At 45.4% G+C, this 24292-nt stretch overlaps 1 protein-coding gene across 13 annotated transcripts in view; it reads right to left on the bottom strand.

The window, feature by feature from the left end:
• OSBPL8 (oxysterol binding protein like 8) overlaps window positions 1–24292 on the bottom strand; it is a 243922-nt gene that overhangs the window by 53658 nt on the left and 165972 nt on the right. Inside the window, exon 1 of one of the 13 annotated variants that reach the window (XM_040410167.1) lies at window positions 5349–5570. The exons of 8 other annotated variants lie outside the window; for them this stretch is intronic. The gene's annotated coding sequence lies outside the window, so the exon portion shown is untranslated. Of the gene's footprint in view, window positions 1–3400; window positions 3511–5000; window positions 5261–5348; window positions 5571–24292 lie in introns of those variants that run through there. 4 more of the 13 variants (XM_040410227.1, XM_040410183.1, XM_040410235.1 and 1 more) reach the window with 4 other exon arrangements.

The raw sequence follows: 24292 nt of genomic DNA on the forward strand, positions 1-24292 counted from the left end.
TTTTATTTTATATATATATATATATATATATATATATTTCAAGAACCATCCGCTCTAGAGTGCCGAAAAATAAAACTTTCCCGGACAACCGACCAACCTATGTGCCAAATATGGTGCAGATCGGTCAAGTCGTTTGACTGTGCATAAAGTACAGACACAGACAGACAAATTCATTTTTATATATATAAGATATAATTGGGCATGCTGTTACCATGTTATCTTAGAAGAGGAGATTGTCATTAGTTTTTTTACGTTTCTTAATAATGTGGAAACCTTTGACTATGTAAGGAAACCTGACAATACCAACAAATATAAAAATAAAAAAATCTTTGAGTAATGACACATGAGCTCAAGGACACTGAAAGGGGTACTGCACTTTATTTAAACTGATGATCTATCCTCTGGATAGATCATCAGCATCTGATCGATGGGGGTCCGACCCCCGGGACCCCAGCCGATCAGCTGTTTGAGAAGGCAGCAGCGTTCCAGCAGCACCACAGCCTTCTCACTGTTTACCGCAGGCCCAGTGATGTCATGACTAGTATCAACTTGCCTGGATGCGGCTAAGCTTCATTCAAGTGAACAGAGCTTAGCCGTGCCCAGGCCAGTTGATATTAGTCGTGACGTCACTGGGCCGGCGGTAAACAGTGAGAAGGCAGCGGCGCTGCTGGAGCACCGCTGCCTTCTCAAACAGCTGATCGGCGGGGGTACTGGGTGTCGGACCCACGCCGATCAGATGCTGATGATCTATGCAGAGGAAAGATCATCAGTTTAAACAAAGTCCAGAACCCCTTTAAGTTGACTTAGAGGGGTTGGCAGCTTTATGACGGAATTTCAGAAATGTGTTAACTGATATTCTATAGGGTGACATACCATTGCATAAGTCATCCCTTATGGCAGCACACACGTTGAAGCCCCCTTCACTGCCCATTGGTCGTCTGTGCGCAGATACAAAAACATTAGGCTGCCTAAATCTGCGTATGCACTGAATGCACCCAGTGTCGATGCAGAAAAGGACACAGTCTGGTAGGTAAATTTTCAAAGCTATGGTGTTTACACAGGGGAACCATGGGAAAAGACATAATCAAACTCCCCCAAAGTATTCCTCCGACAATCAATTAAATAGCCAATGGTAATTTCTTGAAATGACAAAGATCAGTCATTGATATATTTTTGTGGCCGCTAAAATATTTAGAGCTGTTTAAAGGGTACCTAAAATTATATAAATCCTTTGACACTGTCAGTGACATGTCAAAAGTTGTGATCGGTGGGGGTTCAAATGCTAGGACACTGATCAATCCCTAGAATGAAAGGGCAAAGGCCACTTTGTCTTTTATTGGCTCTGCTTGGCTATCCTCAGAGCTGAGGCTGTGGTTCAGGCTTGGACTGGCCCATTACACTGATCGGGAACTTAGATTAAGTGCTCCATTGGGGACAGAGTGATGATAATGTCTGTAAAGCTCTGCGGAATATGTCAGCGCTATATAAGTGAGAAAAATCAATCAATGACTGCACTGCATATAGCCATGCAGCATCTCAACCAGCCTATACTCCCATTATTATATAAGCATTGGGTGGCTAGGACAAACTCCAGGCACATAGGCAGGCTAGCCAGTATCCTCTTTCCCCAGGGACCTGCCACCTTGTTGTAACAGCAGGGCCCCCCTCCCCCATCATAAATCATCTTGCCGTTGCCTGCCGCTGAGTATGTGTTCCAGGCTTACCTAACTAAGAGGGCCCCGTGTTCCAAGATAAGAGCCAGTCGGCAGGATACGGACAGGGGCTCCAGGAAATGAACAGTCTGAGGCACGACTACTACTGAAAAAACACGTGTGTGCTCACAAAGGGGTATTAGGTAAAATTTGCATGTAGCTGCATCGTGGGCCCCCAAAATGATTTTTACTGGTCGGCCCCCTGATGTGGTGTATGGAACCACAGAACGCATATTGAGGCATGAACTGTGAATACTAAAACCGAGGATTAGGTGAGACAACCATTTGAGGAGGCTTCTGACTTTCACCAGGCTAGCGCATCTTGTACCTATACTCACAGTACCTCCAGAAAGACACCCGCTTCTTCACAAGTACACTCTAAATCAATACTACATCATATCATAGATGAAGCTGAGAGAAGATGCATTGATTCTTTTTATTTTTAATAGGTTTTGAAGGGAACTAGACTCTTAATGGCATAAGCTGGACTCCGACCAATATCTACTGCAGAGCTAAAAAAAATAAATGCTTAAAAGCATATACCTAACACATAGGCCAACTATTTGGGGTAAAATCCTGAAAATAAAGATTTACACCAACAGAAAAAGCTGCCAACAATTCCCTTCATTCTCTAGCAGCTCTCCTTACAAAACCGACTTACCACTACTCCCCATAACACCATGCGACAAGCAGCGTATACTACTTCTATAAAAGAAATTAGAGGGATATCTGCTCTCACCATCGTCCATCAGGACCATAAAGCATGCTCCTGACTCTCCACCTGCATCTGGCCGATTTGACTAGGAACCATTACCTGCAGGAACGATTTGCATGATTTGACTGCCTTGCCGGTATTATTTGTATTGCCCGTGAATATAAATGTCTGTAAATCAGGGCAACAGACCAATCTTATATCCCGGGAAAGTGTACAAGAAATCAATAAGTATTGACTCCTTTTCCTTCTTCCAGTTTACGATAACTATACCACGAGAGGCAGAAAGGTTTACTTAAGGTAATTAGTGCGATTTGAGCAATGGTGTTAAATGGTGCAGAGATGCAGTAACCCGCACAGCTACCTGCTGTACACAGCTAATAAGGGGGTTGCTGACTGTTGGCCCTCACCCGATGTGATAATGACGACCCATCCTAAAGGTCCCGGGCTGATATTACAGCAGATAGTCAGGAAGGAAGTGTTCCCCCAACAATCTGCTCCGATCTCCTCCAGAGTACGGGGAGGAGTGATCGTTATGCCATAGCTCTCCCCCATACTGACGCGTTGTTTGCCAGCAGGAGACCGTGCTTACACAGCATGATCTGCTTCTGGTAATTTGCATGCGAACACAAACGATCGGATTACCAGACGAACAAGCGTTTTGCTAGTTTTTTACTATGAACGCTTATTAGCAATGATCTAGGCGATTCTCGGCCTGTGTAAAGGGCCCTCAAGGATAGGTCATTAATATACAGAAGCAGGAAAACCCTTTAAAAGGCAGTACAATATTTTGTAGGCTCTGCATCCACATGGCACATAGGTCTGATAAGATTATTTCCCAAGCATTTAGACGTTCAGAAGCCTATAATCGGTTTAAAGAAGCACTTCATGATTTTGGTTTTATTTGCCTATATAGTGCAGGATAAGCCATTATTAAAGAATAAGGTAGAGGCTCTTGTGTATGCTTTGTGTGTACCCGTTTTATTTCACGTGCAGTTTGTGGGTTGTCTGCCACTTTGGTTCCTTCTCCTAAGATATGGTTTTCTTAATGAATCCTACATTTCCCATGATGCCTGGATATGCAGAGACAGAAGAGGGGAGTCTCATCCAGACTGTACTGCTCTGAGCCTGTGTAATGGTAGCAAGTAACAGACACTTGACACAAGGCTGCTGTCCCCTCAAACTGTGTTTCTATATGATACAGCTTGAGCCTATCCATCCTCTCTGCTCTGTCATCCTTCTCCCATCAGCTCTTACATGCAGGAAACAGGGAGACCAGTGGGAAGCTACATCTCCTAGAACTACACTGGAGAGTCAGCACACACAGATAGTACAGACAGGCAGGGTGAGTCAGGAGGTTAATAAACCTGCAGCTAATCACTGTACAGACTCACCCTACTATATATCTGCACGCCTGGTCCTTTACATAGGGTAGACACTACATCTTCAACAGAAAAACGGGGATATACAGAGGAATACAGAGGGGTGGGACCTGAAAGCTGCCAGGAGGGATTTGATTGATGATGAAGTCATCCTTTAATTCACAAGAAAATCAGTCATGTCACAGGGAGAGACCAAGTTCCTGTTTACACATTAGACCAAGCTCTGGACTGTTGGTCAGACTAAAGGTCACATGGCCAGGTTCCCATAATAACAAGATAGATATAGATATTTGAGCGGAAAGCATACAGAAAAAATCTCGTCATCTATTCATTTAAATCTCTGCTGAGCTTGGCTTTAGGAGTCCAGTAGGCGGTCTTTACAGTGACTGACATCTATCTCTGTATGCACACTTATACAAAGAAGGTTGCCAATCACCGGACAGGCCCGCCCACTGGACTCATCATACAAAGAGTAAGTCACTAGTTCTGCTAAATCTGTTCCCACCAATGTGTATATCAATCTGCTCATCTCCATCTTTATACACTATGCTGGACTGCATTTTTTTACTGTCATGGGTATATTTAAAGGGTTTATCACATTATCACGAGACAAACAGTCTGCATGACATAAGGAAAAACATGCCTTTTAATAACATAGGTCAACTATCCTTTCAGCCTGACTGTATATCCCTCAAAGTGACCCAAAATGTTATCTGAAAGTCTGACACAACAGAAATCTGAAATGAAAATCCTCATAAAAGTCCTTAACTGGATTCAAGAGGCACCAATAAGAAAGTGACAGCTAAATGGTCTGAAAGAGGTGTCAAAAGCCTAGACATCATCTGATGAATACTGAGAGGTCCACACTGTGGGGGAGAAGCAGGCAAACAACAAGCAGACAGCTGGGCACATTATGTTGGCTACATTCTACTAATTTCACAGCACAGTAGATCATTAATGCTAACGGAATAGAAAACTATATAACATTTATATATCTGAAAATTATAGCTTATGCCTGTAATGTATAATTAGAAGAAACCTTCCCACATCCATGCAGAGGACCATGTTCCAAAGAAAACCACAACAAGGTACATGGTAAAAATGGCAGAGAGTGAAGAGGATGGGCTTGATTATTACAGTGGAAAACCTATATGCCCCTCTTTTAATTATAGAACAAGCATGCACATAGGATACAGAATGCACAAACTAAAGCTGGCAGCTCCCTGCTTGAAAATACTACCACGTTGTCATATGGCAGAGACTGCTTCAAGATGTGCCAAGGACTACGCAATAATAAAAAGAAATAGAGGGAGACTTTTAACAGTAAAGAAACTTTTGCCTCCAGGTCTATGTGAATGACAATGCTGAATTCTTGGTGTCGTCATAACAGGATAGGAGTGGGACACCCAATTAGGTAAATCTGAAGTTAGTTAACTAACCGCTCATTACAGCGCATCCACACGCACACCATCCACTGCAGCCGTGACTGACACACACACACACTGTTGCATGAACCAACAAGCAGTTGTGCTGTATACTTGCCTCCAGTTGTCAGCGCTTGGAATGAAGGGCAGCAGAAACACACAAGGAAAAGGGAGTGCTCATGTTGCCGGATTAGAGCTGGCACACATTCCTATGAAGAATTTCCCCTCCTCACCTACTAATCCTGGAGAGTGGGCATGCTTCTACTGAGAAGCAATGCCTGCAGAGAACTGAAGGCTCCTGCTCTGTGCGGTTATGCTCGAGAGGCTACTCTCCAGGCACCCAGCTCCTCCCATCCTAGATACGTGGACTTCTTCTCTGATCATATTTCCTCTCTAATGATCCAGGCAGCACACACTGCCTCGCCAGGATGTTAGCCAAGCAGGTCTCAGGCACCTCTCACTGACAACTGCTTTCATTCCCAATGCATCAACAAGTGAGAAAACTGCAAAGTTACAGCATATGGATGAGGTCTAGGTGAACAGTAATAGCACTTATTACATACAATGCATCAGATAACATGGGCTAAGCCAGCTGTGTGCAATCTTATAAACGGGCTCAGTCTATCATCTAGCTTCAATTTCCATTTAAAGGGCATCAGTCACCAGATCTGTACCTATGATACTGACTGATCTGTTACATGTGCACTCGGCAGCTGAAGGCATCTGTGCTGGTCTCATGTTCATATGTGTCCCTGTTATTGTATTATATGTATTTTATGTATGTAGAGAAACATTCATCAATTAAAGGGCATCTCTCAGAAAATTTGTACCCATGACACTGGCTGACCTGTTACATGTGCGCTTGGCATCGGTGTAGGTCCCATGTTCATATGTGTCCTCATTGCTGAGAAAAATGATGTTTTAATATATGCAAATGAGCCTCTAGGAGCAACGGGGGTGTTGGCACTACACCTAGAGGCTCTGCTCTCTCTGCAACTGCTGTGCCCTCTGCATTTTGATTGACAGGGCTAGGCGTGCTTATGTTTACACTGCCTAGCCCTGTCAAAATGCAGAGGGCACAGCAGTTGCAGAGAGAGCAGAGCCTCTAGGTGTAGTGCCAACACCCCCGTTGCTCCTAGAGGCTCATTTGCATATATTAAAACATCATTTTTCTCAGCAATGAGGACACATATGAACATGGGACCTACACCGATGCCAAGTGCACATGTAACAGGTCAGCCAGTGTCATGGGTACAAATTTTCTGAGAGATGCCCTTTAATTGATGAATGTTTCTCTACATACATAAAATACAATAACTGGATTTTCCTGTATTCACAAACTAAGCACTTCACTATAGTATACTACAGCCCATTAGGCAGACACTAATATAACAGCCAACTCATTTGTATTTAAAGAGGTATTCTGCTTTCATGAAATTGATGGCCTATCTTCACATTAAGTAATCAATTTCAGATCAATAGGGGCCTGTCTCCAGGCACCCCCACTATGGTGCTGATGCAATTGCTGAATCCTCTTCATTGCTTACCTGCACTTTAGCAGCAGTGGTGCAGGCAGATTACAGTGAATATGAAAGGAAGCTGTAATTACACTGCACCACTGCTATAAGGGGGACGGCATTCAGGTAAACACAGAAGAGGGCGCATGAGCGATGCCCTGATCCACTGTGTATGAAAAAAAGGCCAGAAAAAAAAGCCAGAAAAAAAAAAAAAAACAGCAGGTGGCAAAAAAAAACAAAACACCTGTCTTTAGTCGTGCATTTTTTTTAAAGCGATTTATCGGGGTTGTCTTGCTTCAGCAAGTGGCATTTACCATGTAAAGAAAGTTAATACAAGACGCTTACTAATTAATGTATTATCCATATTGCTTCCTTTGCTGGCTAGACTAATTTTTCCATCATGTTATATACTTCTTGTTTCCATGGTTACGACCACACTGCAATTCATCAGTGGTGGTCGTGCTTGCACGATATAGGAAAAAGCACTGGTCTCTCTGGTGGCCGGTACGATCCGAAGATAAGAAGTAATAGCGGCACTCGCCGCTATTACTTCGCATCTTCGGATCGTACCTTGATTTGCTTGGACTCTTATCTATTTTATAGCAGAGCACCACCGATATTTGCTACATTGTGACTGGGTTTCTCAGTATACCGCCCCACACCTTGATTGGGTTTACAGCAGTGCCGCCTCTTACCCCTTTACGTGTTCTCTCTGGTGGCCGGGACCATGGCACCGCACATAGGCCGATGCTTTTTCCTATAGTGTGGAGAACGGCCACCACTGATGGATTGCAGGGTGGTCTGTATTTGTAACCATGGAAACAAGCAGTGTATAATGTGATGGAAAATAGAATCCAGCCAGCAAAGGAAGCAATATGGACAATCACAATACATTAGTAAGTGCCTTGTATTAACTTTCTCTACATGATAAATGCCATTTGCTGAAGTGAGACAAAAATTTAAAAAATCCCCTCCAGTGCCAAATTTGTGTGTGTGGACCCTAATAACAAGATAACAATATGGCTGTCACCCAGCTTTTCTACAGGAAATGTAGGAAAACTGCCTTTAAAATAAAAACTGTGCGTTGCCCATAGCAACCTATTACAGTGCTTTAATGAGCACTATAAGAAATGAAACTTGTGCTGCGATCAGTTTATTTGGGGAACAAAGACTTTTACTTTTAGACACTGGAACAGGAATCGCCTGCTTCCCTTCATATAACCATCAAGTCAAATGATAAAATTCTGTCTGCCACTATGGAAACTACTCCCACAACTGAATGATCCAGACACCTTCAGTAAGCTCCCCCTTAAAGGCAACGCAGGCCGCGGGTGAATGGGATCGGATCTGCAGCACACCGGCAGGACCAGTAAACTGTGGACGGAGTCTTCTGCTTCCGGCTCCATCCGGCGCTGGTGTCAGACACCCACTGATCTGATATAGATACCCTATCCCAAGGAGAGGCTGCATGCAGTGTAGGTGCATCAGCTTACAGGACATACATGTAAGAGTGCCGCTACACGTTTCTGGTGCGGGAAATAAAAAAGCAAAAAAATACATGTGTTTATGGTCCATTTTCTTCCAACAAAGGTAAACACCCAGCATTACATTACATTAATGTAATAATTCATGTATTCCACTTTTGCTGGGTGTTTTCCCTTTGCTGGAAGAAAACGCACCATAAATGCAGGTATGTTGTTGCAAAAACTGCATGCTTTTTTTGGTGCAGTTTTGCATTAGAAAGGCAGCAGCAATGTGTGCCCCCCCCCCCCCCCCAATTATTGTTGGTGGAACTCCCTGATTTAAGTAGAACCAAATGACCGTCTAATGTGTATGGTGGGCGTCCCATGAAGAATTGGCCAGTTGGACATGCCCGATCCAATTGTTCGTGGGTAGAGGAGTATAGTAGGGACTTTAAGGAGCTCTCTCATTACAAAGACTTACTGTATCCCCTATGAACAGAATAGGGTATAATTGTCCGACTGCTGGGGCCCCTGCTGACCACAGGAAAGGGTGCCCTGTGTTCCTCCTTTCAAACAGAGCGGCGGTTATACCTGTACTAGGCGGACTCCTGCAGTCCCATAGAGTTGAATGTTACAGCAGCACACATGCGGTCAGACCGCTGCGGTTTGTGTTTATAAAGGGACAAACCCTTTAATCCATTCACGACTGAAAACATATGCAAGTATGCATGTGTATATGGGGGGGGGGGGGGGGGGTCAGGAGAGAACGCCCATTGGCCGACAGCTATTATAATGTAAGGCCGGCTTTGCATTCCAGCCTACTCCCCTCTGTTTTCTAACTGCCCTGCCTGTGTTTCAGTCTTCTAAAAGGTGACCAATGGAGTTGACTCTTCTGTTCCCGTCTCAGAGTCCTGCAAGAATAATTTGCATTGGCCGCAGTTTACCTAACAATGTAGATATAGCCACTGAAATCCAAGTTCTTGGATCTTTCCACCACCCTCACTTAGAATTCTGAAAAGCCCTTTTCTATTGAGGATGTAAGGGGTGCTGAGTACACAAATTTCTCCCATCTCCTTACCTTGCTGTTTTACCAATTCATGCGCCTGCACCATTTGCAGATGTATCATATTTATATCCTCCAGTGACTAATACCAACATGGTTAAACTAGAACTACCCTCTCTCTAATGCTAATTTCACATGAGCGAGTTTTCCGTCTGGATGGCTTCTGTTCCGACAGCATCTGGACTGCCCCCTGACCTATTCATTTCAATGGGTACATGGACATGAGCATTGCTTTTCACGGATCACCTGTCCGTTCAGGAAAAATCACAGCATGTTCTATCTTCATCCATTTTTGCACGCAGGACTGGTCCATTTAAGTCAAAGGGTCAGTGAAACAAAAGAAATGACAGCACATGCCAGGCATCTGGATGCGGTCGGTTTTTCACTGATGGTTGCTCCTGCTAGGAGATGCTGTGTGTTATTCAGCTTTCTTCACGTGCATGAAAAGATGTAAAACGGATGCACGCCTGAAAGAAAAACCTAAAATACTGAGTGCAATCGCAGACAAAACCGATTCAACTTGTGTGCAAAACCATCAGGTTTTTCAATGAACGGACCCATTCCATAACGCTCATGTGAATGAGGCCTTAGAGCTCAAACACCTTCACAAAACAGACGCTGACCGAGATAATCACCACAGAACATGTTAAAAAAACAGTAGTTATAATAAGGCTACCATATAACAGTACTTTACTTCCGTGTGCTATCCGGTCTGCACCACAGGCCTATTAGGCGACCTGCACACGTTGCAGAATACATGCGTTTTTTTTACGCGGATTCCCATGTGGAAAAACCTTAGTGTATTACAGTACCAGAAAAGGGCATGAGATTACACTAACCTCATCTACACTTTGCATATTTTTTTTCTGTGCGGAAATTGACCTGCATTACGGTTTTCAAATTTAGTAGTAGGTCATTTATGTTTGTGTTTTTAGCTGCAGATTTCACCCTTTTTAATGTAAGGGTGAGATCTGCGGCAAAACCGCATCAAATCCACTGTTACACTATGCGGATTTTGGTGCGGATATGCTGCAGAAACGCACATAAATCCAAAAAGGACACATCCGTACATCAAGATATGTCCATGTCCATGGGTTTGAATCCAACCAAGGGCAACGTCAACATGAGGTTTATATGTTCTCTGTGTGGGTTTTCTCTGGGTACTTGTTTCTTTCTACACTCCACGAACATAATGGCTGGGATTCCAAATTAACCTATGTAAGTGACGGGAACTGTAATGGTTCCTGAATAAGGCCTACTAAGACAGGTTCCTGAATAAGGCCTACTAAGACAGGTTCCTGAATAAGGCCTACTAAGACAGGTTCCTGAATAAGGCCTACTAAGACAGGTTCCTGAATAAGGCCTACTAAGACAGGTTCCTGAATAAGGCCTACTAAGACAGGTTCCTGAATAAGGCCTACTAAGACAGGTTCCTGAATAAGGCCTACTAAGACAGGTTCCTGAATAAGGCCTACTAAGACAGGTTCCTGAATAAGGCCTACTAAGACAGGTTCCTGAATAAGGCCTACTAAGACAGGTTCCTGAATAAGGCCTACTAAGACAGGTTCCTGAATAAGGCCTACTAAGACAGGTTCCTGAATAAGGCCTACTAAGACAGGTTCCTGAATAAGGCCTACTAAGACAGGTTCCTGAATAAGGCCTACTAAGACAGGTTCCTGAATAAGGCCTACTAAGACAGGTTCCTGAATAAGGCCTACTAAGACAGGTTCCTGAATAAGGCCTACTAAGACAGGTTCCTGAATAAGGCCTACTAAGACAGGTTCCTGAATAAGGCCTAATAAGACAGGTTCCTGAATAAGGCCTAATAAGACAGATTCCTGAATAAGGCCTAATAAGACAGATTCCTGAATAAGGCCTAATAAGACAGGTTCCTGAATAAGGCCTAATAAGACAGATTCCTGAATAAGGCCTAATAAGACAGATTCCTGAATAAGGCCTAATAAGACAGGTTCCTGAATAAGGCCTAATAAGACAGGTTCCTGAATAAGGCCTAATAAGACAGGTTCCTGAATGGTTCCTGAATAAGTCCTAATAAAACAGGTTCATTTAAGGTAATGTGTGCTATTGCAACATAAAGAATGCCCCCCACTTGGGGGTCGTAATGGAGCATGTGGCTGGCAAGGAGAGATCCCACAACCCGCTCCTTGTAAAGATGACACTGGATTCATGATTCTTGTGTCTGTCACAGGCCACTTTGGGAATGTTTTCCATATTTTGCCTTATAGCTAATCCTATTTCATGATTATATATTTTTTTTCCCCGTACTTTGCATGGTAATATACTAGTGTGAATAATGCATTACAATGGGTTTTCTCACACACTGAGGGCGATATCAATATTGGAGTCAGCTATCAAAGCAATGCTGAAAATGTAATTATTTCATACACCAGTCCTAGAATAAAGTCTGCTGACGTACGCCTGAAACTGACCTAGTGCAGATTTCAGGTTTATGCCAGTTTTCGGGCGTAAGTTATCTTAAAGAGTCACTGAGTTTTGATGGCGGGGGGGGGAATCTGAGTGCTGAGACCGCAACAGATCACTAGAACGAGGAGAGAAAAGAACTAACATATCGCATTCTCTCTCCTCGCTGCAGAAGGGGAATCAATAGAAAATCTATGGACCTGTCTGGATTCCGTCCTCAGGAGAGTGTCATTCTAGGCATGACTGACATACCAAAAGTTTATGAAAACTCAGTAAGCCCTTAAATCTGTAGGCTCTACAGGCCTGTCTTTAGAAAAGTACCAAAAGCAGTGTAAAAAAAGGAAAGGTCACACATTTTTGCACAAAATGGACCTTGTGCAAAACATTGTTTAATCCCCCCATATTTTCTATATTAAAGGGAACCTGTCACTATGAAAATGCTAAATAATCTGCAGGCAGCATGTTATAGAGCAGGAGGAGCTGAGCAGACTGGTATATGGTTTAATAGCAAAAGATTCAGTTAAACTTATATTTCATTCTCTTAAATTCTTGCTCATTCTGGGCTTTGAAGTCAAGATGGTCCTATCAGTGATTGACATCCTTCCCTCTATGACTGTGTATACAGAGAGAGCTGTCAATCACTGATAGGACTGCCTCCTTGACTGCAAAGCCCAGAATAAGCAGGAATTTAAATGAATGAAATAGGGCGGGGCGTGGCCTGACTGGGGATGTGAGAGGACGTGCAGAGCTGAGCTCCCGACTGAACAGGGGGGCGTGGCCTGACTGGGGAGGTGAGAGGACGTGCAGAGCTGAGCTCCCGACTGAACAGGGGGGCGTGGCCTGACTGGGGATGTGAGAGGACGTGCAGAGCTGAGCTCCCGACTGAACAGGGGGGCGTGGCCTGACTGGGGAGGTGAGAGGACGTGCAGAGCTGAGCTCCCGACTGAACAGGGGGGCGTGGCCTGACTGGGGAGGTGAGAGGACGTGCAGAGCTGAGCTCCCGACTGAACAGGGGGGCGTGGCCTGACTGGGGATGTGAGAGGACGTGCAGAGCTGAGCTCCCGACTGAACAGGGGGGCGTGGCCTGACTGGGGATGTGAGAGGACGTGCAGAGCTGAGCTCCCGACTGAACAGGGGGGCGTGGCCTGACTGGGGAGGTGAGAGGACGTGCAGAGCTGAGCTCCCGACTGAACAGGGGGGCGTGGCCTGACTGGGGATGTGAGAGGACGTGCAGAGCTGAGCTCCCGACTGAACAGGGGGGCGTGGCCTGACTGGGGATGTGAGAGGACGTGCAGAGCTGAGCTCCCGACTGAACAGGGGGGCGTGGCCTGACTGGGGATGTGAGAGGACGTGCAGAGCTGAGCTCCCGGCTGAACAGGGGAGCGTGGCCTGACTGGGGAGGTGAGAGGACGTGCAGAGCTGAGCTCCCGACTGAACAGGGGGGCGTGGCCTGACTGGGGATGTGAGAGGACGTGCAGAGCTGAGCTCCCGACTGAACAGGGGGGCGTGGCCTGACTGGGGATGTGAGAGGACGTGCAGAGCTGAGCTCCCGGCTGAACAGGGGAGCGTGGCCTGACTGGGGAGGTGAGAGGACGTGCAGAGCTGAGCTCCCGACTGAACAGGGGAGCGTGGCCTGACTGGGGATGTGAGAGGACGTGCAGAGCTGAGCTCCCGGCTGAACAGGGGGCGTGGCCTGACTGGGGAGGTGAGAGGACGTGCAGAGCTGAGCTCCCGACTGAACAGGGGAGCGTGGCCTGACTGGGGATGTGAGAGGACGTGCAGAGCTGAGCTCCCGGCTGAACAGGGGGGCGTGGCCTGACTGGGGAGGTGAGAGGACGTGCAGAGCTGAGCTCCCGGCTGAACAGGGGAGCGTGGCCTGACTGGGGATGTGAGAGGACGTGCAGAGCTGAGCTCCCGGCTGAACAGGGGAGCGTGGCCTGACTGGGGAGGTGAGAGGACGTGCAGAGCTGAGCTCCCGACTGAACAGGGGGGCGTGGCCTGACTGGGGAGGTGAGAGGACGTGCAGAGCTGAGCTCCCGGCTGAACAGGGGGCGTGGCCTGACTGGGGATGTGAGAGGATGTGCAGAGCTGAGCTCCCGGCTGAACAGGGGGGCGTGGCCTGACTGGGGATGTGAGAGGACGTGCAGAGCTGAGCTCCCGGCTGAACAGGGGAGCGTGGCCTGACTGGGGATGTGAGAGGACGTGCAGAGCTGAGCTCCCGGCTGAACAGGGGGGCGTGGCCTGACTGGGGATGTGAGAGGACGTGCAGAGCTGAGCTCCCGACTGAACAGGGGGGCGTGGCCTGACTGGGGATGTGAGAGGACGTGCAGAGCTGAGCTCCCGGCTGAACAGGGGAGCGTGGCCTGACTGGGGATGTGAGAGGACGTGCAGAGCTGAGCTCCCGGCTGAACAGGGGGGCGTGGCCTGACTGGGGATGTGAGAGGACGTGCAGAGCTGAGCTCCCGACTGAACAGGGGGGCGTGGCCTGACTGGGGATGTGAGAGGACGTGCAGAGCTGAGCTCCCGGCTGAACAGGGGGGCGTGGCCTGACTGGGGATGTGAGAGGACGTGCAGAGCTGAGCTCCCGACTGAACAGGGGGGCGTGGCCTGACTGGGGATGTGAGAGGACGTGCAGAGCTGAGCTCCCGGCTGAACATCCTGTAATCCATTCTTCTCCCAGGGGCTGTAACGGCTCATCGATACAACAAAGTGCTTCCCCAGGGGTCCTGCTACCGTACCGCTCCGCCATGCGCCGTCAAAAGGCCAAAGAGAAGGAGGGAAAGGACGGTGAAAGAGCCACCCCAGCAAGGCAAGATGGCGCCGGACAGTCAGTGAAGCTGCTGGATGTGGCAGCGCGACTGGAAAAGTTTGCTCACACTACTGAATCGGTTCATCCTGCGCCGGCCCTGAATGCATACGCTGCCGCTGTTAAGAGGAATCCTCCAGTGCCTCCATCGCAAGATGACAACATTCCAGAGGACTCTGAGGTCAGTGAGCTTAGTGGCAGGATGGCCACCTCAGCACTTGAGCCTACTATCAAGGATGTCTTTTCAGCGGTGTTACAATGCAATAACTGCGCTTACTACCAGTGTGGGTGGCCTGAAAGAGGATATAGGGCTACTAAGGCAAGTCAAAGAGCGTATGAGTTAAATGGAGGGCAGCTTAAGTGATTTGAAAGACCAAATGCCGCCAGTTAAAAGGGACATGCAGCGGGTGATTCACAATGTCACCCGCTGACGACCTGGAAAACAGGCTGCGGCGAAATAATGTGCGCATGATTGGTGTGCCAGAACGTACCGAAGGAACAGATGCTGTTACATTTGTGGAAAAGTGGCTAACAGAAAAAATAGGAAAGGAAAAGCTGTCTCCTCTGTTTGCTGTGGAACGGGCACACAGGGTGCCGTTTCACCCCCCACCACTATTTTCATGACTGGGATGCCATTTTGAGAGGAGCAAGAGACTGCACTGATTTGTCTATTGATGGGAACCGGATTCTTTGTTTCCCGACTTCTCACCTGACGTCCAAAAAAAGCGTGCACGTTTTATTGATGCTAAACGCAGACTGCGACTATTACAGCTTCCATATTTTATGCTATATCCTGCGAAACTGAGTCGTGGCGAAATATAAAACGCACTTATTTGAGGATCCGGGTGCGGCATGTCAGTGGTTGGACTCCACTGAAAAGGATTTAAGGGAGGGCACTTAATATGCTGATTGCCACAAGTTATTCTGCCATCACCTTCTACCTTTTGTCTATATGGACAGTTGATAAATGCGGGGTCATGTTGTTGGTTAGATGCCTGCACATAATGGTGTGGGGGGCAGACCGAGTGCTTGAGTCAAGGCTCTACCCAGTACTGGAGACGGCCTTTATTAATGTTTGCACTATGTCCTTTTCATCAGTTAGGAGTGTTATACTATAAGGGGGAGATCTGATATACAGTATGCTAGCATAGCCGGGAATGTATGCCACTTGCTAGTTTTTAGTCAACGTTCCCCTTGTTTGCTATTGCATATTTGTTTGTATTCCCCAAGTTCAGGATATTATTTTCCCCAGGGCTTCACGTGTATGTGAAATGTCTTTATTTGTTCTGTATGGGTTGGGGAGGGGGAGGGGGGGGGGGGGGGGTGGGAGGGACTGAGACCTTATTGACTAGACACCAGTGGTTCTATGTGTATGACCGGGGCGAGGCTGCTTACGGTCCTGTACTGCTATGGTTTAAAAACATAAATGGGTACCCTTAGAATAATTGCCTGGAATGTGAGGGGGCTGAACCAACCTGCTAAACGCAATGCCGTCTTTTATGCCTTGCAAACGTATCAACCGGCAATTCAGTGCCTCTCAGAAACTCATCTCACTTCTGAGAGAACGCATCTTATTCATAAGGCTTGGGTGGCACAAAAGTTTCATTCCTTCTACTCCACGCAATCGAGAGCGGTGAGCGTGTTGGTGCATAGAAATGTTCCCTTTATATCGAGGGAGGTACATGTGGATGAGGAGGGTCGCTTTATATGTATTAACTGTTCTGTGTTTCATTACCAAATGATACTAGTGGCCGTTTATATACCTCCCCCATATTCCTGTGAAGTTCTCAAAAAAGTATTATCCTTCACTTCCAAATTTCCAGATCTGCCAGGTCTCATAATTGGTGATTTTAATATGTTCTTGGACAAATCTCTAGATAAATTCCAATCTGATAGTGGGGCCTCTGGCCCTTCTCTATCCTCATTAGCCAAGACGCTCGCTGAAATGGGATCTAAGGGAGTGTTAGATGAGGTCCAGGATGTTAGGTACTTACCCCGTAGTATTTCTGACCACTCCCCGTTATTGGTAGTACTGGATTTAGGGAGAGAGCTATTGGGTCTGAGACAACCATGGCGACTAAACCCTTTTTGGATCCAGTTAGTTGATACTGGTACTGTGATATCTGCTGCTCTGACTGACTAAGGCTAGTTTCACACTTGCGGCAGGACGGATCCGACATGCTGTTTAGCATGTCGGATCCGTCCTGTGGCTGTTCGCCGTGCCCCCGCTCCGTCCCCATTGACTATAATGGGGATGGGGGCGGAGTTCCGGCGCAGCACGGCGGTGCACGGAGAAAGCCGCCGGACTAAAAAACCTGACATGCAGTAATTTTAGTCCGGCGGCCTTAAGCCGTGCACCGCCGTGCTGCGCCGGAGCTCCGCCCCCATCCCCATTATAGTCAATGGGGACGGAGCGGCGGCCCGGGGGCACGGCGAAACAGCCGCAGGACGGATCCGACATGGTGAACAGCCTGTCGGATCCGTCCTGCCGCAAGTGTGAAAATACCCTTACCAATAATGAAGGTCCAGCTAGTCACTCCATTATCTGGGATACAATGAAAGCTTATATTAGAGGGACATACATTAAACGGATTAGTTCCCATAAAACTAAAAGCAGGGCACTTACGACAGAACTACTGGATAGCGTTCAGACTACGGAAGCTAAGTACATCTCTGACCCCTCCCTAGAAAATTCCTCGCACTGGACGGAGGCGCAAGATCTACTGAAGGAACATTTGATTAGTAGAGCTGGGAACAAACAATTTTTTAAGACTCAACATTATTTTATGGAAGGGGAATGTACGGGCCACCTACTAGCTATTAAGACCCAATCGGGCCCATCTTGTGTATTGGGAATCACTAATAAAATGGGCGTACAGGTATCTGGAGATGATAACATAATGAACATATTCCATGAGCACTATGCAGACAGTCTATAAGTCCAGACTAGGGATTGACTGTAGTGACAGAGAGCAATACCTGCAGAATATCCAGATGCCCAGCCTGTCTGATGATCAGAGGTTATTACTTGATGGGGACATTCAATTGGAAGAGATGGCATTGGCGGTGCAGTCGCTTCCTAACGGAAAAGCACCTGGGGGAGATGGTCCGCCTGGGGAATTCTACAAAAAACATCAAGAAGTTTTGCTCCCGCATCTCCTACAGGTGTTTAATGAATCTTATAGGACAGGTATTTTACCTAGCTCTATGAGAGAAGCATTGGTGGTGGTGATCCCTAAACCAGATAAGGATCCCAATATGGTAGATTCGTATAGACCCATCTCACTCTTAACAGTAGATATAAAAGTGTTGGCCAAGGTACTTGCTAATAGGCTCCTGAATGTTATCTCCCACATTATACATGAAGATCAGTGCAGGTTTATGCCAGGAAAATCCATGTCATTAAACCTTAGGCGTCTGTTCCTCAATATTCAGATGAGGGGAACAGAATGGGATGTGGGATGCCCTGCAGTGATCTCCTTAGACGCTGCAAAGGCCTTTGATAGTGTTGAATGGGAATACTTATGGCAAAACTAGGATTCGGCCCTGGATACATTAATTGGGTAAAATTGCTCTATAGTCAACAGAGAGCTAGGCTGCGAATAAATGGTAAGCTATCCCCAATGATGACACTGGAGAGAGGCACCAGGCAGGGATGCCCTTTGTCACCCCTCCTGTTTGCCATTGCTATTGAGCCCCTGGCTTGTATTTTGCGTTCTACGCCACTGATTCGAGGTCTGGAGAGGGGGACGGTGGAGAAAAGAGTCTCGCTATATGCGGACGATATGTTATTATATGTGGGTGATCTGACATCAATAGATCCCATTATATCATTAATCTCAGACTTTGGAAAACAGTCTGGTTTATTAATCAATTGGAATAAGTCAGTTATTCTTCCGCTGTCCCCTCTTCTGGAATCTCTTTGCTTAGATCAGGTTAACCTGAAAGTGGTCTCCTTTAAATATCTTGGAGTCACTATTTCAGTACAGCCCCGATTTTATGTAGCGAATAACCTAGTACCCCTAATGGACAGATTTAAACGGAAAGCGATCACCTGGCATAAGCTTCCAATGTCAATGATAGGTAGAGGTAATCTTCTTAAGATGATATGGATGCCGCAATTGCTCTACATATTGCATAACTCACCAGTATGGATTCCCATGCATTATTATTATAAGTTACAGAGAATATTTAGATCTTTGTTATGGAAAAATAAAAATAGTAGAATCCGATATGAAACATTACAGCGTGGTAAAGAAGCGGGGGGACTGGCGTTACCTAACCACTTTATATATTTCTTAGCAGCTCAGTTGCAACACTTTAAGGGCTGGGGGTCCCTGAGAGAGATGGGAAGATATGGAGAATTGGTGAAGTGGGCATCTGGGTTCTGCCAGCCTATTTCGTTTATGGAGAAAGATTTGACCGACTCTTTTAAACCCCTCCCAGTAGTAGGATTAATGAGGAGGGTCTGGGGAAAAGTTAGGGAAATTCTGGGTGTTCAGGAACTATTGGACCTGTCTCCTGTTTGGAATAACCCTCATTTAATAGAATTGTCCAAACTGCAGGGATTTTCTGATTGGGAACGTAAAGGACTATGGAATTTAGGTATCCTAAAACAATTTGCACAACTTGAATATGGCGTAGTGTCTACCCATTTCTATAAATACCTTCAGTTAAGGCACGCTATTAGTTCGCAGGATAAAGTGCGCCCCCTACGATTTGTATCACATCTCATGCTTAAAAAACTGATAGAACCAGGTCCTGTAAGAGGAGCTATTTCGGATGCTTATAATACTTTGCTATATGAGCAGCTGAAAAAATATCCGCTCAAAGTTAAGTTGAAGTGGGAGAGGGATGTGGACCCCATCTCAGACAACCAATGGGAAGAAGTCCTTGCACAGATTCCTACCCTATCCCCTAGCGAAGCGGATAGACTGTCTCAACTCTATATAATACACAGGGTATATAGAACTCCAATCTTCTTATGGAAGGTGGGATATAGATCTGACTCCAAGTGTCCGAATGTGGGGAAGAAGGGGCCGGATTGCTCCATATGCTGTGGAATTGCAGTGCGCTACAGGGCTATTGGACAGATATAATCAATTTATTGAACAAAATTTATAGTGCTAATTATAAACTGGATCCTAGGTTTTGCTTGCTTGGCATGTTAGATTCGGATAACTTGCCACCAAATGTTACAATCGGAATCAACAGAATCTTATATCAGGCACGGAAAAATTCTAGCTGCTAAATGGATACAGCCGCTTCCCCCAAGCATATCAGAATTCATTACCAGAATGAATACAGTCATAAGATTGGAAAGAGGAGTATACATGAAGCGTAATAGCATGTCGAAATCTGATACCGTTTGGGGACCCTGGACTGACAGATCTGGAGTTTGTAGTACATGGCTATCTAGTCTGAGGATCTTCTCGGGCTAGCCCGGGAGGAGAGAGATGGGGCTGATTGAGTTTAAGCCTAGTGTGCTGAAGATTTATAGTGCAGAAGTGATGTCATGGTCCGTTACTAAAACAAATAGGTATAACACATGTTTATGCTTATCTACTCACAACAAGGTCTCACAGTGGGTGGGGGGGGAGTTTGGTTGTTGGATCTTTATGTTAAGGATCCTGTTTATTGACTATCCTGTTTTGTACAATGAGTATTTTTGCACTGGTATGAACATAATATATGACACAAAAATTTTGTAAAATGTATCTGATTTTATAAAAAAATAATTTATTGAATCATTTTCCACAAAACTATGGGGATCATTTATCATTTTGAAATACGCCCCAAGGTTACTTTTTACATAGGATCTCAATAACGGAAGAAAACGCTGTGGTGCAGAGCAAGATGGATCCATCCTGGCACACAATGTAAGTCAATGGGGATGGATCTGTTTTCTCTGACAATAGAAAACAGATGACTTTCAGTGGTATTCAAGGCGGATCCGTCATGGCTATAGAAGACATAATACAACCAAATCCGTTCATGGCGGATGCATGCGGTTGTATTATGGTAACGGAACAGTTTTTGCAGATCCATGACAGATCCGCAAAAAACGCTAATGTGAAAGTAGCCTCAATTAGGAGTATTTCAGGCACAGATTGTGGCGCAACAGCTTGTTGCGCCGCAATCTGCGACTTCCCCCACTCACGCCAGGTCTAAATAAGTGGGTGGGGAAGGGGACAGGCCGGGGGGCCCACCTCAGTTACCATTTTTTACGCTCGTTTCAGGCGTTGAAAAAAGGTCTAAATGTAAGACAGCTTGGAAGCAGTCTTACATTTAGAACTGGATGTGCCAAGGTTATGGAGAGGCGGGCGCCACTTCATAACTCTGGTGGATCCACCGCCAGTTTAGGGCTTTATTAAGAGTGGCGTCTAAAACGTCGATCTTAATAAATGTGCCCCTATATATTCTATAACATGTTGCCTTCAGCTCAGACTCCATGTTTCAAGTTACAGGCTCCCTTTAATCAGCGTACTACAGATAACTGTGATAAGCATTATATAAAGGGTCTAAAAATGAGACACATTTCAGTTAGGTCAACAGCCCATTTACTCACATTCAGATTGGTCTGATTGTATAAGGGTACTTTCACACTTGCGGCAGAGGATTCCGGCAGGCAGTTCCGTCGCCGGAACTGCCTGCCGGATCTGTCAAAACGTACAGTACAGACCAAAAGTTTGGACACACCTTCTCATTCAAAGAGTTTTCTTTATTTTCATGACTATGAAGGCATCTAAACTATGAATTAACACATGTGGAATTATATACATAACAAACAAGTGTGAATCAACTGAAAATATGTCATATTCTAGGTTCTTCAAAGTAGCCACCTTTTGCTTTGATTACTGCTTTGGACACTCTTGGCATTCTCTTGATGAGCTTCAAGAGGTAGTCCCCTGAAATGGTCTTCCAACAGTCTTGAAGGAGTTCCCAGAGATGCTTAGCATTTGTTGGCCCTTTTGCCTTCACTCTGCGGTCCAGCTCACCCCAAACCATCTCGATTGGGTTCAGGTCCGGGGACTGTGGAGGCCAGGTCATCTGGCGCAGCACCCCATCACTCTCCTTCATGGTCAAATAGCCCTTACTTTCAAAGTTTTCCCAATTTTTCGGCTGACTGACTGACTGACTTTCATTTCTTAAAGTAATGATGGCCACTCGTTTTTATTTACTTAGCTGCTTTTTTGTTGCCATAATACAAATTCTAACAGTCTATTCAGTAGGACTATCAGCTGTGTATCCACCTGACTTCTCCTCAACGCAACTGATGGTCGCAACCCCATTTATAAGGCAAGAAATCCCACTTATTAAACCTGACAGGGCACACCTGTGAAGTGAAAACCATTTCAGGGGTCTACCTCTTGAAGCTCATCAAGAGAATGCCAAGAGTGTGCAAAGCAGTAATCAAAGCAAAAGGTGGCTACTTTGAAGAACCTAGAATATGACATTTTGAGTTGTTTCACACTTGATTGTTAAGTATATAATTCCACATGTGTTAATTCATAGTTTTGATGCCTTCATAGTCATGAAAATAAAGAAAACTCTTTGAATGAGAAGGTGTGTCCAAACTTTTGGTCTGTACTGTATACAAACTGATAGCATTTGTCAGACGGATCAGGATTCTGAACAGTCTGACAAATGCATTGAAATGCCGGATCAGTCTCTCCGATGTCATCCGGAAAAACGGATCCGGCATATATTTTTATGTTCCGGAATTTTGGACGGAGATAAAACCGTAGCATGCTGCGGTATTATCTCTGTCCTGAAAGGTCAAAAAGACTGAACTGAAGACATCCTGAACGGATTGCTCTCCATTCAGAATGCATTAGGATAAAACTGATCAGTTTTATTCCGGTATTGAGCCTCTAGGACGGAACTCTATGCCGAAAAAGAATAACGCTAGTGTGAAAGTACCCTAAGGAGAGTATTCAATCCTAGACCGTTTAGAACAGGGCCTTTGTTGGTTCTCTGATAGAAAACTCATTCAGCATGCACTAGAGACGTGATTGCCATTATAAACCATTTATAATCACAGCATTTTCATGGTGTAAAAGTTTAACATTATGTGCTGCCAAATATCTTTTCTACTTTCCAAGTCATTTACCTTGCTCAATAATTAAGTTGCAATGATGAAAGAAAAACAGCAGGTCTACTTTCCTGTACTTAGGCAAAAGCAGTGTTTCAATGCGTGGTAATGTTGCTTCACAGCGCTGGGGTCCTGGGTTTGAATCCAACCAAGAATATACGATCTATACAATGAGTAAATCTGGGCCCATGTACCTCATTTTCATATCTCAGCTTTGGTCATATTCTTGACCAGTTTACGCATTAATAAATCAGGGCCACAGATCCACATAGGAACGAATGGGTCAGTAGGCTAGCTGTGGAAAAAAATGGAGGGCACACTGAAGAAACATATGGTCAGATACATACTAAAATGATTCCTGTGTGACAAAGATTGAGTTTTACATATTTTTAGGTTAGTTCTCACATAAAGAAAGAATCTAACAGCTAGCCTATATCACGTCAAACATTAAAAATACTTCCCTTGCCTAATGCTGTTTCCATGGAGTCCATGACGAGAGAAAGCTGAATTTATGAATGCGGTAAGAAAGCACATTTTATAAAGACAAATTGATATAGATTTATGAAAAGCTGAAGAGTGAAGAGCGTTAGACTGGCCGGCAGTTTACAATGGTCTCTTTTCAGAACCTCTGAACTGTACCTCCAAGGCCCTGAGATCACACAGGTCCCGGAAAGACTGAACACCGACCCCTTTTTGATGAAGGGGACGGGTCGGTTTCTTCTCACAAACAATACTGAAAAATCTCTTCCAAAGCGCAGTTCCTCAGATCCATTCTGAAACCTGATTCTCCGATTATCTTCGAATAGAACTATTTTATCTTGCTCAGAACTAAGCAGAATATGGCCTGCTTAAAGGGGTTCTCTGGGCTTTTAATATTGATGACCTATCCTCAGGATAAGTCATCATTATCAGATCGTTGGGGGTCTGACACCTGGCACCCCTGACGATCAGCTGTAGGGGGAAATAGCTGCGAGTGCAGTGCGCATGTGCCATCTCGCTTCTCTCCGTTGTATGTCTATGGGGCCGCAGCAGTGGACAAGAAGAGAGAAGAAAGACGGCACGTGCGCATACAGCTGATCTGCAGAGGTATCGGGTGTCCCTACCCTTCCGATCTGATATTGGATGACCTAACCTGAGGATAAGCCATCAATATTAAAAGCCAGGACAACCCCTTTAGAGGGGTCCTCTAGTATTACTGGCTCATATTTTGCTCTGCCGCCCCCCAGAATCATGTGCAGAGTCAGATCTATTATCTCCAGAGCTCAGACACTGTTCACATTTTTATTTTCCAGCAGATACACTGTCCAAATGTGGCTGCACCCTTAGCAAGAGGATTTATATTACTATAAAGGATGAACTGTCAGACACAGCAATGGATGTGCTGTCATGGCCATGGGGACACCAAGTAATCAATGATGTAGCCCAAGTGCAGTAAAAGAGCTTTTGTATAATGGTTTTAGTAAATGTGTTTTCAGAAAAAATAACTCCAATAACACAAATAAGTGACCATTAAGAAACACCGGCAGAAACCCCAGGTATTGATTTTAGCACATTCCTCAACTCAGTCAGTGCAAAGTTTCAGAACAATTGCAGCAAACTTCGAATTGTCATTGAAAATGTCAAGTTAAAGAGGTTGTGTCACTTCAGCAAATTACATTCATTATATAGAGAAAGTA

The sequence above is a fragment of the Bufo bufo genome, chromosome 1, assembly GCF_905171765.1.
Source record: "Bufo bufo chromosome 1, aBufBuf1.1, whole genome shotgun sequence".
Lineage (NCBI taxonomy): Eukaryota > Metazoa > Chordata > Amphibia > Anura > Bufonidae > Bufo > Bufo bufo.